Here is a 15,949-nt window from a genome sequence, read left to right on the forward strand (position 1 = left end):
TGTATATACAAACTGAAAATATACAAGACAGATTATAGAGCAAATATAACATCTGTACATTAAAACTACAGCAATGGGCGATGCACCTAGATCGGTCTGCCTTCCTGTTTACTTTATTCAAGTAATCTCTTTCCCTATCTCTGTTATAGGGTTTCTTGACAGACATTGGGAGCAATCTTTCTTAGATGCATAGTTCCTCTCCAGATGAAATTTGCATTGTTAATCTCAAGTGGAGTCTTTGAATATCAACATTTCAGTCCCCACCCGAAACGCAATAACATCAGAGAATGCCTGGAATTCATTTTACACATAAGTGCTGGTGAAAGAGAAACAATCAATCCCATACATGTAGAGTAGGGATTGTACATGCTTAGGACTTTTATAACTTCTTCAGAAACTTTGTGTAAAGTTGGGTTTCAATAGCTCCAACCTTTAAAGTACCTCAGAGAAATTCAAATTATACTAATTGAATGTGATAAAAAATACATCAGAGATAAAACATCAATGTTTAAAAAAACACAAACTTGCAATTTTATTTGTGATTTTTTATATTTGACAGAAAAGAAAAAAAAAGCTCCCTGCCTCTTACCGTGTGAAAGGATTCTCTTTCTGGACAGTACAACAATATCTCTTTCTACTCATATGTTCTATAGACTCATACAGTCACTCGAAGGTAGCAGAAATATTGGAACTAACATCCAATGTTCATAACTACTAAGAAACTGATCTTCCTATACTTATAAATTAAAATTTGAAAAAATAGGGCAAAAAACTGACTTGTTCAGACAAAGTGGCCAGATAATCAGGTACTCTGATAGACAAGAAGGTATATGAGATATGGTTGTAAATCATAACAGCAACAATATTTGTCTTACAATCTAGAACATTTTAATTTTATTTTATACATTACTATACACTCAGTTTTACCTAAATTGAGACATGTCCCAAGTTTTAAAACAGACTCATCCATCCAGTGATATGAGGAATTTTCCAGTAGCTGCTGTCAGCAAGTAGCCCATATACAAATGTTATCTGGGAGAATATATTCTTTCGAAATAAAGAATTGCAAAATGTGCGAGTTGTTAAATACACACAAACTGCCAGCAGAGATGTATTTCTTGCAGGCTCTTAAGTTTGTCAAAAGAGAAATACTCAAATTAAATTAGCAGAAACAGTAATTACAAGTAAAAATGTGATGCTTGGTAAATGAACATCCACGTTTTTTACTGTACAAGCTCTGTGGTGACACAACAAACATACAAAATTAAAACAAATGTTTTAATATTCTAGACAACATCTATTTTTCATTGATGCTTATCATTTTGAATTTTTCTTCTAGTCTGTGCAACTATACGTAAAAATCATTAAGTATATGCTTGAGTTCCAAATTTTTCCTTAACTGGATGGGAGTACACAAAAGAGAGTGCAAACTACCATTGGTCTCTCAGGCCTGAAAGGAGACATACTTAAATGGTTCCATAAAGTATACGGATGTCTAGTCAGAAAAATTGCTGATATCAGTTACTATATTACCCATGTTTATTGCTATTAGAGAGGAGGGGAGGGAGAAGGGGTAAAAGAAAAGGGAGGTTGCTTTACTGAATGTGGGACAGACACTTTTTTTTGTTCTGATAATGGCAGTTGATGATAATGGTGCTCTTTGTTTAAAGACTCTTCCCTCAGTAATATTGCTAATGGCACAGTAGAATTGTTGACATATATTCATTATGATGGATGACTGTCAGTTTATTTGTAACAGTAATCTAAAACGAATAAAAAGTTATTATACAGAATAAAGAGAGAGTAAAAGCCCGACAGTTTGCATGCATGCCTAATTTACAGAGCTTAAATACGTGCCCTGTGTGGGTTAGTGCATGGGAAATTTCAATCTCTTCTCCAGAGAAGGAAGCTGCTCCTTAAGAATTAGTTTAATTTTCTTCCAAAATGAGTTTGGAAGTGCAGTTGCGGCCGATAATGCACTTTTTTTTAGAGTGGGTTGCCATATTTTGTCATTGACAGAATGCGAACAAAAATGTTCTCCACTGTCGGACACAGAAGCAATCTGCAGTTTATCTATAATAGTGAAGTGACTTTCAGATTAATGTTTTGCATTATATTGACATTAACATGTAAACACACAATTGTTATTGTGTATGTTTCACGTTAACTTGGCCATAGCAAATGTAGGCCAGTGTTTAAAATGTCTAAAGTTAGTTGCCATCTTGTTTCAGGAAATGGGAACTTTTATTTCTAAACAAGCAGAGTTTCAATTATGTTGAACATGCTTTTCTGTTTCTTACTTGCTCATGAAAATACAATATTTTTGTTGTAACCATTGTGGAATGTGATAATTTATATTGCATCTGAGAAATCACCTGCAAAGTACAGTCTGGTCCAATTTCTCTTGCTGTGTTGCAGATAAATGTATGTTTGAAGGGCACTAACAGAAGCTGTACTGTGAAGGAGCCTGGGAAGCTAATGAACTCAAGACAGTACATTTTCACTCTACCCTGATTGGATCGCTTTATGGGAAGTATTTGAAAATTTAGCAAATGTTAAAATTGAGTGATTTAAGCTAGTGTAATGTAGATTAAGAGGCAGAACTTTTCCAGACGTTTCAGAAATTTAGTCCACTTTTGAGACAGCTTAGAGTAGACTAGGGTACTCTTTTTAAGGGCTAACTCATTAACATAATTTTTCCTCTGAGACAACTTTATGATAAATTGAACCATTACTTACATGACTTTGATGTGAACCTCAAATTAACTCATGTATTAATTTACTTGTTGAGGGACACAAACGATTACTTTTTATGAAAACCTTTAAACTTTAATAAATCTTAATGGTTTAAAAATTTAATCATTCTCTGACTTTCTTGTGGAGCGTTTCGTCCTTCATTTTATTTAAATGTATTTAGTGTTGATCAGCCTCAGTTGCAAACTTCCATTCATCAGATAGCTCTTAATGGACCCCAAATTTGCAAAAAGGAAAATCAACTATAGTATTATTTCTACTGTGGGATACACCCATCAAAATACCTTGTCATGTCTCAATCTTAAACTTAAAAATCTAGTAGCACATGCCATTTCCTTATAATGTTGCTCTGTTTCCAAGTAACAAGCGGCACAAGGGTAAGCATCTTTACTTCTCACACCGTTATATGAATGTAGTTCAGGAATACTCGAGGGTTCCTAACTGACGCTTGGTATTTTATCCTGTACTTAGCGTGTGGAGATTCAAGTACACACGGAAGTCACAAGTTAAAGGGCAATTTTCTGTCTTAAAAAATAATCACTACCACTGAGCAAGTTACCCCAATAAGCAAACATGAGGTGTAATTGCTGGGAACCTGCTATACTATAATGCCTGCAAGAGCATTTGGACTCCCACCACTCCTAGTCTGTAGGGAATGCCCCCTTAATTTGTTCCAAAACATAACATTTTTTATGCTGTATTACTTGAAAATCTTCTATAAATAATGTGTTTTTTATTACAGGTCATTTATATTTCTGAAATAACACACTTAAATGTGCTGATGTCATTCGGTTACCATTAGATTGTCACAAGTCCGGTTTTAACAAAGACTCACACAGTGGTTTGTTGGAAGTTTAGCTTACGGACAGCTCCCATGTATTTCACACTTTACTAATAACCCTTAATAAATGATTGTGTTTTTAAAGAGAGGTTTACAGCATCAGCTTAAAGACATTATACATTCACATGTTTCTAGTGCGTTTTTTTTCATCGAAAAACGTTATTGTGTGCATCCAAAATGGATATTTGTGTAATGTAACCCCGATTTGAAGTCATCTGTTGTGCCACAATACCACAAAACTAGACACCATATTAGAATTTTGCGTTCACAGTCTTTTGCTTTCATGACTGAACTCACTAGTATGATGTATCACTTTGGTGCAGTAGAGGACACCGCTTTTCCATTAAGAAGTGTGAGGAAGTACACAGAGGGTTTCATTTTTATATTTTTATATTCCAGAGTGATAGGCTGTAAGAAATTGGGTTATTGGTTGAGGGGGGGGTGAATCCCTACTCAAGCAACAAGGACAATCCTGGTCAGGGTGAACCACAAAAGTCATTAAATTAACCTTTAGTTAACCCTCTGGTAGCTAAACACGAAAGAAGTCAGGCATAACTTAGAGGCACTGTGTTACGTATTTGTGCAGCACACAAACTGTAATAAGGTGAAAAACAAAAGAAGAAAATCCCAAACTAATTTAAAATAATAGAGAGAAATGTAATAAATAAAATAAGACCTGAATGTTAAAAATGTAATCAATGGAAGAAATAGCCCTTATGGTATTGAATAACAGATTTAGTTTTTCAATACCAGGACAAGTGCAACTTAAGAACATGTCCTACTTTTTAAATACAATGCACCCTGCCCTATGGGCCCATCTTAGGGGTGACTTACATGTAATAAAAAGGAAGGTTTAGGCCTAGCAAAAGGTTTCCTATGCTGGGTCGAAAAGGCAGTTTCAAAATTGCACATCAACGGCATGCCTGAGACATGTTTTAAAGTGCTACTTGAGTGGGTGGCACAATGAGTTCTGCAGTCCTACTTGCAGCCTTTAATTTACAGGCCGAAGTACCCATAGTACCATATACTAGGGGCTTACAAGTAAATCAATGTACCTTTCAGGAATAGGAAAATGTTATCATTTTTAGACGGGGTGCTCAAATACTTTAGTACTAGTTAGCAGTGGAAAAATGACAGAGTTCAACAGCCAACAAAAACAAGTAGAGCAAAGGAAGGGAGTGAAGGCAAAAAAGTTAGGGGTGAACCTGGGCAGAGGTCCAGGTCCAACACAGATGTAAGTGTTATGTAAGAGGTAGAAGACAAGATATATTCTTCAAAGCAGTGTAGCCCACCTGCGTATCTTGTCTGGTTACTGTGTCATTTTTGCAATATTTGCTAATGAGTACATGAAACTCCATAACACGGTTGCTAGCCCTCTGAGCCCTTGAGGAGCTTAGGAGGGTCTGTAATGACTGCCTTGATGTTTGATTGAATAAAACAATCTAACTGACTAAACCAAATTGATTGCTGTTGATCGAGTTTTCTTCCCTTCTGATATAAAGAATTGTTTACAGTTTGTATACTCTGTGAATGTATATAGGGAGTAAATAGCTGCCTGATGACATGTAATACATTGATCTATACGTCAGTATTTTTGATAGAATTCTTTTTATTGTTTTTCAAAAGTATAGAAACATTGGCATACGAGAACAATACAATGTATGGACCAGCACTAGCTGTCAGTACATGCACAAAAGAAAGAGTACATAGTAATGCCCCCTCAGACCTTGCCTTAACAGGAAACAGGGGTAAACACCCAACTGGGGACATAGAAACTGGAAAGAAGGTACATGAAAAGAAAAGGCCGCAGATGGGGTTTTTGTACAGGTATTGTGATGGTGGGGGATTGGGTGGACAATCGGTATGGCCCGTGAAGTCGATGTTTGTAGCTGCCAAGCGGTGGTGGCAGCAAATCTGAACTTGTGTTGTGTGACCAGTAGAGAGTGGGGGCCGGTGCAAAGGCACCCGAGATGTCGGTTGTTCACCTCTATATCAGCAGTAGCCAGGGGAAGTCTACACTTTCACCCTGGTCCAGTGTATATGGCAGTCTGGATGTGTTTGGAGTGCTTGACCCCCCTTGACCTCAGTTGAAGAGCTGCAGAGCAAGCAACTAGTGTGGCATGAAACAAATAATTTAATTCTAGCTTCGCCATACGGTCCAAAAGGGGTTGCCATTTAAATATGCATTTTCTTTCTGTTAGTGTGCAAGCACTTGCTACATTTTTTTTTTAAACCAGAGCAGCACAGACAGAGTTTCTTTCTTTTTCCAGAAAAGTGCGATAAGTTGTTTAGCCCCCACATCGTGAGTCAAATAACTGTTTTCTCTGCACTGATTAATCCTTTCATGTTGGAGAGCATGATTTCTAGGAGGTTTGCAAGTGGTTGTGCCGGAATAGGATACCTCAATGTGTCTTTGATATGACCAAGGATCCCATTCCAGAATGTCTGTATGAGTGCGTAAGCTTACCTTATGTGCAAGAACTTTCCTTCTCCCTGCCCACATTTCCAACATCTTGTTGAGACCGTGGGGAACTTTTTATGGAGCCCGACTGGGTTAAGATACCATTGGAGCATGATTTTATAAGCAGATTCTCTCTGTGGTATGCTTCGTAAGGATCTAGGTATCTTGTGCCAATCGGTCCCAGTCCTTGGTGGGTATGATTTTCTTTAGGTCTATTTCCCAGCGGACTTGGTAAGGGCACGGGGTTAGCGGTTTTGAGGCCTGTAAATCCTTGTAGGTTCTAGAGATTAACCACTTTGTGCCGGAATAGTTATGTATCATGGCTTCAAAAGGCAACAGTTTGCGAACCGCCAGCTGGGCGTTGGTGAGATGTAAGGTCTAGTATCTGAGCTGATAATATTGGAGTCTAGAGGACTGTCTGCACCCCTAAAATGACTTAATATTGCTGCCCTGGAATAGATCTTTTAGTGTTTTACATTAGTCAGCTGCCTAGATGGGGAAGGAACTAGGATTCAGGGCCGGGTTAAAGGCATGGTATATTGTGTGATCAGGGTGTTAGGGGATGGGAAGGTTTTGAAGCCACTCTTAGTAGTCAAATGATGCCTCATATCAAGGATGGCTGCATAACTGATCTTTGGCCGTGCCGATGAAGGGAGCCAGGCAAGATCCTACAGGGGTTGGCACACGTCTGAAGTGGAACCAGAGTACTCTCGGAGATAAAATGTAGGTGGCGGCCCAGTAATAGTTAAGGAGGTTCAGGTACTTGACACTAACTTTGTCCCTAGGAAGCATGAGAAGTTTGGTCGATATGCCCTGTTTCCCATTCCACACAAAGCAACATATTTTTGCTTGCAGACTAGTAATGTCTGCCGTGGGGACGGGTGTGAGGACTGACCGGAAGAGGTAGTGAAGTCATTGTAGGATGTTTATTCCTTCCCAGCCATGATCAATATGGGTTCTCCATCTCCTCAGGTCCTTTAGGACGCCTTTGAGGCAAGAGGCCCAGTTTATCCTGGTCCAGTCCTCCAGGTAGGGGCTGATCTGGAGGCAAAGATATTGTATAAAAGTTGAAGCCCACTGAAAGGGTGACGCTGTTCTCACAGCCAGCCTGTCCTGAGGGTTAATGAGATTGAGGATGCTTGATTTGTCACTGTTTATTTTGAATCCTTGTACTGCTCTAAATCTGGTCTAGAGCCTGAATTACTGCTGGTAGGGAGCTGGGTGAGTGTGGAGAATGGGGATGTCATCAACAAACAAACTGATTTGATGTTCTTTGCCCCCAAATGGGATACCTGTGATGGGGCCGTTCTGTCGTATGGCTATTGCTATATTGCTAAGGGTTCTAGAATAAAGGCAAAAAGAGGGTGGGCAGCCCTGTCTAGTCCCCATAGTGAGATGGATTGGAGGGGTGGTTTGCCGGTTGACCCTGATGACTCATGTTGGGGACGCGTAGGCTGCCATAACTTTGTCCTTCATCCGTGGACCCATCTCTATCCATATTGCTTTCAGAAAGGCCCAACTGACCCAATCAAATTCTTTTTCGGCATCTAATGAAATAAAAAGGGCCAGTATGTTCCGTATGTGGACTTTCTCTATGAGATGAGCAAGTTGCCATATACTGTCTGTCCCTTGTCCATCACAAATAAACCCCACGTGATCAGGGTCTTTTAACCCTGGAAGTAGGTGGTCCAGACACATTGCCAGAATTTCAGTGTAATGTTTTGCATTTGTGTTTAAAAGAGAAAAGGGTGATATGGCTTGCCGACCGCCGGGTCCTTCCCAGCTTTCGGGATCAAGGTTATTTCTGCTTTGCACATTGTGGGTGTTAAGATAGTGTTATGTGCGAAGGAGTTAAACAAGCCAAGTGCTTCCGTAGATCTGACAGGAACATCTTGTGGAAGATTGGTGGTAAGCCGTCTGGGTCTAGGCTTTGGCCTGACCCACCTCTGTCTCAGAGATAGGGGTCTCCAGGTTTTCCCAATGTAGTCGGTCAATTGGGGGTCAATTACAGGCTTCTAAGTACGCCTGTATTTCTAACTGCCTTTTAGGGTCTTGATTTTATAGCTTTTGATAGAAGGCATGAAAAGTTTCCCTTTTCCCCTACCTCTTCTTTAGTGTACGTACCATCTGGGAATTGGATCTGTGGGATAAGTGTTTTAGCCCTATCAAGCCTGATCTTGGGGCAAGTAAAGAGCCTACTTTAACTCCCCAAAAGCATTCTTTCTGCATGATTGGTCCTATTTGTTCTTAGTTGGCCCCTAAGGTTGGCAAATTTGCGTTTAGTGGTTCTGGAGGGAGTTTTTCATAACCTTCTCGGGCTCTGTGATTAGGATGTAGTCAAAGTGGGAGTAAGTGGAGTGGACATGAGAGCAGAAAAAATAGTTCTCATCGGGATGCAGATGCCACCAGGCATCTGTCAGACACAGTTCAGCGATCTCTTTTTTTTTTTAAATGTAGACATCGTGCCCATGCCTTGATAAACAATGGACTGTCTGTCATGTTCAGGGTCCCATGCTAGACTGAAATTACCCTATGCAGAGGTGGCTTGAGGGGAGTGTGTGGAGAAAAGGATCTTGGGCCATGCTAGGTGTGTAAATATACAGGAAAGTTGCAGTTGTTGCAGCCCTGGGTTGTACGAGTTTTAAATAACAGTCTTCCGTGCATCTTGTTAGGAGAGTTACAGTTGTTGCACCCAAGGGTTGTACCAGTTTTAAATAACAGTCTTCCGTGCATCTTGTGACCTATAAGGGAAGCTCATCCAAGTGTGCTTTGCATAATAGAGCTACTCCTGCTGTTTTGGCGAAGAGTGCAACCCAGTATTGGTGGGTTAAGTTGGGTGCCACATTTGCTTTAGGTCTCTTCTAAGTAATTGCATTCCCTGCAAAAAAAAAAAGTATGTCTGATTCTTATAGAAGATATTTCCAAATCTACTGACACTTCTCGGGTGAATTCAGGCCCCATACATTGAGTTAGAGGAGTTACAGGGAGCGTGGGCCAGACTCTGTGGTGGGGTGGTCCTTTTAGGTGTTGGGTGGGTCATAACAGCCTATGGTGATATGGATGACACTGACTGCGGGCCAATGTGGTGAGCTCAAGTTTGGTAGGACTCATGGGAGTGAGGCAGTTGTGGGGTAGAAGTGAAACAACAACCTGAGTCTCAAACAACTATGGGCCAACAGGGTCAGCCTCTCATGGGGGAGTCTATCTGGATAGTGAGTAGGATGAAAAATACCCACCTGAGATGTGACCCTCGATACCGTGGTCTCTTTGTCCATTAGATCTCACTTGATGAGCAGTCCTGTATCAGGGAGAGTACAGGACAGGAGAAATAATAGGGGTGATAGTCACGGTCTCTGGTCTTGTTCGTCGGTGTGCCCATCCAGCCAGACCAGTATGCCCATCCAGCCAGACCAGTATGCCCTTCCCTGGAAAAGCTTAGGTCTGTGATCCTTCTTTGCACTAGGGGGCCCTTTGTTTATTTGGAGGTGAAAGGGAGGGCTCCTGCTTCAATCTGAGGACTTAGAAATACTGACCACTTTTGCCTTTTTTGTGTTTGTGTTATTGAGTGGTCGCCAGCCGGGGCTTCTCTTTACCGTCTGTGATTGGCAAAAGTATCTGTGGCCGCTAAGTCCTGAATTAATGTGACCTCTAAACACCAGATCTGCTTTTCCCTTAGCTTTCCATGTTATATCCTCCTTTTCTTCGAAGAAGTGCACTCTGGGGTCAATTCCTTCCTATTAGTGCTACTGGAGACTCTGTGAGCTCTATTGAGTCTAGGTGCTGGTAGTTCTGGGTTACACGCTATCACCCGCAATACTCCTTAGTGAAGGTCATTATGGCTAAGCCCTCTGGCCCCTCCAGTACCCCCGATACGTATATTGTTGTGCCTGCTGCGTTATTCCAGATCTTCTTGCTTTATCTACAGGTTCACTGTGTGTTCTTGTATCGTTTGAACTCGCCACCACAGCATCTCCTGCTCTTCAGTCCTCGTGTCTGCTGAGCATTCTAAGTAGTCAACTCGTTGCCCAACTGGCGCTATTTCCTTTTTCAGCTCCTGTATACAATTTTCGAAGTCCGTGTGCATGAGAACGATTTCTGACCTGATCTCTGTGAGGAAGTGTTCTATGTAGTCTTGTGTGATTTGGGCCGTTGAGGGTAAAGCCGTTTGCGTAGGGAGGATGTCTTGATTTTGAGCTCCTTTTATGGCGCGGTTCTACATGTAAGCCACAAAATTCTCTTGAAGGTGTTTTCCCTTGACCATCGTGTTGGCCTGAGGGGCCTGATAAGGGCCGGTGGTGAAAACCGCTGAGGAGCAGGGGGGTTCTTACTCTGGAGATAGCTGCAGTCCAATCTCCTGCTTGCCAGTCCGACCCGGCCTGACCCACTTCTGAGCTGCTTTATGTGGTTGGGCTAAATCGGTGTGGGGTAAGAGACATGGAGAGAATGGGCTATGCCCAACTGTCCATTTGTGCTGTCTGTTGGGGGAGTAAGGCTGTGGTCAGTATCTCTGCTTTGTGTCCTCCTGCTGGGTTTCCATCCTTCTGTTAGTGACCATGCTCTCCCCCCATGCCTGGGGACATGCAGTATATCTGGTACTGTCTTGGGGGTCTAGACCCTATAGTCCTCAGGACCTGTGCTTTGGGTGGTGTGCCTCAATGGCCCCGGCGGTTCCCGCCGCACAGTCCCTGGGGCCCTTTTCTATTTGCTATCTCAAGCGGGGGAGTATGATGCCCTCACGAAGTGTGCTTACCCCTGCTGGTGCGGTGATAAGGATGTTCTCCTCGAACATGGTGAGCAGTGGTCGAGGTAGGTTGTTGGCAGCTCTTTCCACTCTTGCTGGGTGGTCACAGCTGCAGCCTGGGCTGCGCTGTCTGCAAGTCGCTAGGCAGGGCCTGGGTCCCCACTCCTCAGCGGAGAAAGTCCTCTGGGGATCTGTAGCCCTGACCAGGGGGCTGCCTCAGAACTTGCCCACACTGGGCCCTCCGGGGCGGGTGCACTTCCCCACCACAGGGAGCTACCAATCAACAATCGTCCCGGCCAACCCTGCACACAAGATGGCAGTCCGGAGCACTGCCGGAGCCCCGTCAGCTTCCCCACGGCCCTCCACCAGCAATCAGGGCTCGCTTCAGCACCTGGGATTCTCTACGGGGCTCACCGACTTTTGAGGACTGTGTCCAAGATTGGGTGTCTCCATGCATGGTTGCTTGGCAGGGGCTTTTGAGGCCGCGAAGGAGCAGAGCTCTCTCAGCACATGCCCGGCTAGGCCAGGCCCCCCCGCTCTAATCTTTTGAGGAGGATCAGCAATTGACTGGTTTAATATAAAAAAAGGAAATCACTTCTGGTACACATATTGGATGAATATGTAACATCATATCTGAATGAATATATGACCTATTCTCAGGACTTGGAATTCACTCAACTTTTCATGATGAGTGAGCCAAAGCGCGAACACACACACACACACATTCGTTCAAAAGGTAGCCCCGATAGTTGAGATAGTACACTATTTAAATCCTGTGTTGTTATGGATGGATTTCTCACAGTTTGTAGTGTTTTTAGGCCATTGAAGAAGAAAGCCCAGAGTCATATGTCAGAGTAAGATCTTTCAATGTAATATTGCTTATTGGCAGCATTCACCATGACATTCCTGGGTGACGTCATAGCTTGCTGAAAAAGTACCAACTGCTTTCAATTCAGCATGTAGCAATTTTTAATGCTTTTTGTGATGCACACTATTCATTTTTCATATCGATTTAGTGAGTTGGGTATCTATTCTTCAGGAGTAATGCTACTAAGCTAATTGACTCTAGGTATGTATAATTGCTCCTTTATTGTTGGTCATTTCATGTGAACTCCTTACGTGATGCGATGGACTAGGTCTGAGGTGTCCACATTGATGTTGTCAAATTCAGTCATCCTGGATTTCTGTATCTTCAAATGACTCGTTGGAACAGTAGATTTGGAGGAAAAGCATTAGCAAATACCTTTTAAAAGTTTATTTTCAGGGCATTCACTGGTAACCACACCTGTGTAATTTTGACATACTGGTCACTGACACAATAGTCTGCCTTGGTAATGGTTCAGCCTAAAAGAATCTGCCACACAGATTCCTCTTGGTAATGATTCCAGGCTGCTTCAGTTATGTAATGTTCAACACCGCATCCCCCTTGTATATTTGCAAAATATATTGTTCATCTGTAGATTTAATTGTTTGTTGTAATTTGTACCATCAATTTCTGTATGAAAATCAAAATGTTTCTCTGCTAGATGCACTGTCCGTAGCACTAACATATTTATGTGCAACTGTGCTTCTGAACAATTCAATCCCCCACATGTGAACACCCAAATCCTTTCAGGATTGTATCTGCACTGGTGATAATTTGCAGTTTGTGATTGACTCATTTGCCAGGACGTTTGTGTGTGGCACCCTTTTAAGGAGGTGATCACCTTCAGTGAAACAATGACAATCTCCATTTGACTGTGACCATTGCCTGTGTAATCACTCCTCTAGTAGTCTTGTATGTAAGCTGGTATTGAGAACTACTTACACACAGTGTGCCATTATCCCTGAAGATTCTATATCTTCTCTCATCATTGTAACAGAGTTTGACGACAGTTTGGATGGGGTGGGGAGGGGTGGGAGTCTCTTCAAGAATAGCCTGTCATGTACAGCAAACTAATCTACCTTCTGAATGTCCATAATGGCTCCCAGAAAGCTATTTATCTGTGCTGGTAAGATTTATTCATGTTGAAATTAAGTCCAGATGAAGCAATAATTTCACTTTTCAGTCTGTAAAATTTTGGCTGGCAAGAGCGACTTTTTGGGGGGGAAATGCCTGTTGAGTAGTTAGGGATACAAACATGCAATCTCTCCTGAGATAAATAGCTCACACTGAGAGATACTTTGTCTACTCTTGTGGAGCAGATTCCAGCCCAGAAGGTAGAACAATGAACTGATGATTCTTTTGGCCTATTGCATAGCATTAGTATTTGTGCCATCTATCATTACTATGAAGCTGTATTCCAAGACGAGAGGTATGATGTCTTGACATTGAATCATGTAAAGTTTTGTTTCGTACCATGAGCCATCTAAATAGAGATCTGAAGCCTAATATAGGTGTGAATATCCTATCCCTTTGTGTACAAAAAAGAATACTCTTTGCCCGCACTTCATTGTTGCAATTCTTTGACTACTCTCTTTGACAAAGCCTCAATCACCTTTTAGGTTGAGCCTGGGCAGTGCATTTGCTGCTCTGCTAGGCAAGTTGATTGAGGTAGGGCCTTGAAGCTCTGCCCATGTCCCGCCCATCTTTTCAATTTACTCCTGTTACCGTCTTTGCAAAATCGCTTTTTGTTCCTGAATAGGCTTGTTAGTCTTTCCTTGTCTGTATTTGTAACCTCCCATAACGACTGGACATTTCACTTGTCTTGTTACACGGTCTGCTTTATCTTGGCTTTGAGCACTATTTGGTGCCCCTGATTTTCCCCTATTCCACCCACCACGTAGCAGCACGGCGCCTGCTTTTACTATGGCAGGCAAGTTTCTTTCTTTCTTTATTTATTTTAGCAGTGCGGTCCTCTTCAAGTATAGCCGCGGTGCTCATTTATTTAAAAAAGTTTTTTGTTTACTAGCGCCCATGCGATGCTATCATATTAATGGTAGCCTCCCCCTTTCTTTGGGCAAGTCTCGTCTAGAGAAAGGTGAGCAGGCGCAATTAAAGTAAGGCGCTTCTACCAAAAAAAAGCATTTGTTTGTCAACTTGACAAACAGATTCTTTTTTTTGTAAAAGCCCCCATGCCGCGGTTTCACTTTAATGTCAGCCATGCCACTTTAATTCGACACGGCTTGTCTAAAGAAAGAGGCAGAGCCGCAATTAAAGTGAAAGCGGGGCATAAGGCGCTTTTACAAAATAAACACAATTGTTTGACAACTTGACAAACAGATACTTTTTTTGTGAAAGCCCCCATGCTGCGGTTTCACTTTAATGTCGGCCATTACCCTCTTTCTTTAGACACAGCTTGTCTAAAGAAAGGGGCGCAGCCTCTATTGACGTGAAAGCACAGCATGGGGTGCTTTGAAACAAAAAAATATTTGCAATGCAATAGGTCTCGCATTTGCAGAGTTTAAGCCATTGGCATTGTAAATGTCAATAGCTCAAACTCTCGTAAATGCGAGATCTATTGTATTGCAAATGCTCGTTTAAAATTAGCAGCCAACAGTTGGTCCTTCTCGAGTTATCTTCGATGTGGTGGTGTTATTGGGAACACTGTATTTAGTAGCCACCTGTTGTGTGTTAAATCCCCATGTCTGCTCTAAATGGAGATGCTACACTTGGAGGGTGAATTCACCGCTTCTATGAGCCAAAATGTCTCCCAATGTGCAACTGCCTCATCCTTTAATTGCATCATTGCAATCACTTCCCAATACGGAAACCCCTGAATAGGATATGACTTGCTTAGAGGTATAGGACTTTCGTGTTATATCAGAATCATATCTTTTAGCATCTGAAGGTGTGTTTTTCTTAAATGCACATTAGCAGCTGGTTTTCAATTAAAAGTGCTTTTTCGTGAGGCTCCTAAAAGTGTATTGGGCACCCTTTAGAGATCTTCATGGTAAGCAAAACAATTCATATTTTCCGTCTCTGAACAGAAGAGCCAGCACTTCTTTTTTCAGAGCCATATGCAGTTCAAGTCTCCTCAAGCCAGACACCTAAACTTACAGATGTCAAGAGCTGGGCAACAAATACATACTATTCACAGGACCCACTTAGAACACCTGGGCAAAACATAAATGGATTGTATTCCATAAATCTACGACCAATCAACTTGTAGAAATTAGATTTGATCAAAATTAATAAACATTTTCTCATAACATAGCCCAATTAATGAGGAAATATTTCCAAAGGGCAATGCCGAGACCAGTCACTGGCTCTTTGTCCAAAGATTTTCCACACGTCTTCAATGGTGGAAAAGAGGGAGCAGGTTCATGGGTCATTGGGAGCATTGGCAAAAAGATGGATGGAGACAGAGTAAACTCATTGAAAAAGTACATTTATGCCTAACCACTAGATGGCAAAAGTATTCAAGCTCTGGAATGCATAACTTTGTTCGACTCAAAACCTTTGTGTAAGTGTGGATTATAGTTGGTGAATATTTTAAAGTCCACTCAAAACTTGATCACACTTTTAGTATGGATATTATAATGAATTCTAATACCCACTGCAGTTTAAGAATCCAATATGAAACCTCTTGCAAGAAGATCATTTCAGTGGCATTTGAGAACCTTTTGGAGGCAACTAAAAATTACTTTAACAAAAAGGGTAGTTTTAGCATCACTGCCAGTCAATAGATCATTGGGAACGTTGCTCCCCATACAATTTTGAGTTATGGAAGTTGTGGAGTGAAGGAGAGAAACACACAATGAAAATGTGTTTACGAAGCATATGGTGGTTTTTGGACCGTACAGAAAACTAATTAAGATTCATAATACGATTGATTACCTAACCAAAGACAATTTTTCAGTTGTGTTGTATTGAATTTTTTTTGTGTATTTACTTTTTTCCATCTTTATGTGCTGGCCCAATAGCATACACTTCAACATTAGAATTTTTAAGAGGGGCATTTTTTAAATGAGTCTATGCCCCACTATCGGGACAATTTCAGTAGGAGTAGGTAGTTATGAAATAGTGCTATTAATAGTGTACTAACATCGGTTTACAAGAGGGACTTTGGCTAGTTTGTAAAGTGAAGCCAGGGAATTATGATGGAAGGGATCTTTATCTGCTATTATGAATAATGAGGCATGGCTGTCAGAGAAAACTAACTTGAGTTTAAATGTCAGCAGCCACAAGCCTATACAACGGAAACAATTGTACCACTAATTATGCACATGG

Source organism: Lissotriton helveticus, chromosome 4_1 (genome assembly GCF_964261635.1).
Source record: "Lissotriton helveticus chromosome 4_1, aLisHel1.1, whole genome shotgun sequence".
Lineage (NCBI taxonomy): Eukaryota > Metazoa > Chordata > Amphibia > Caudata > Salamandridae > Lissotriton > Lissotriton helveticus.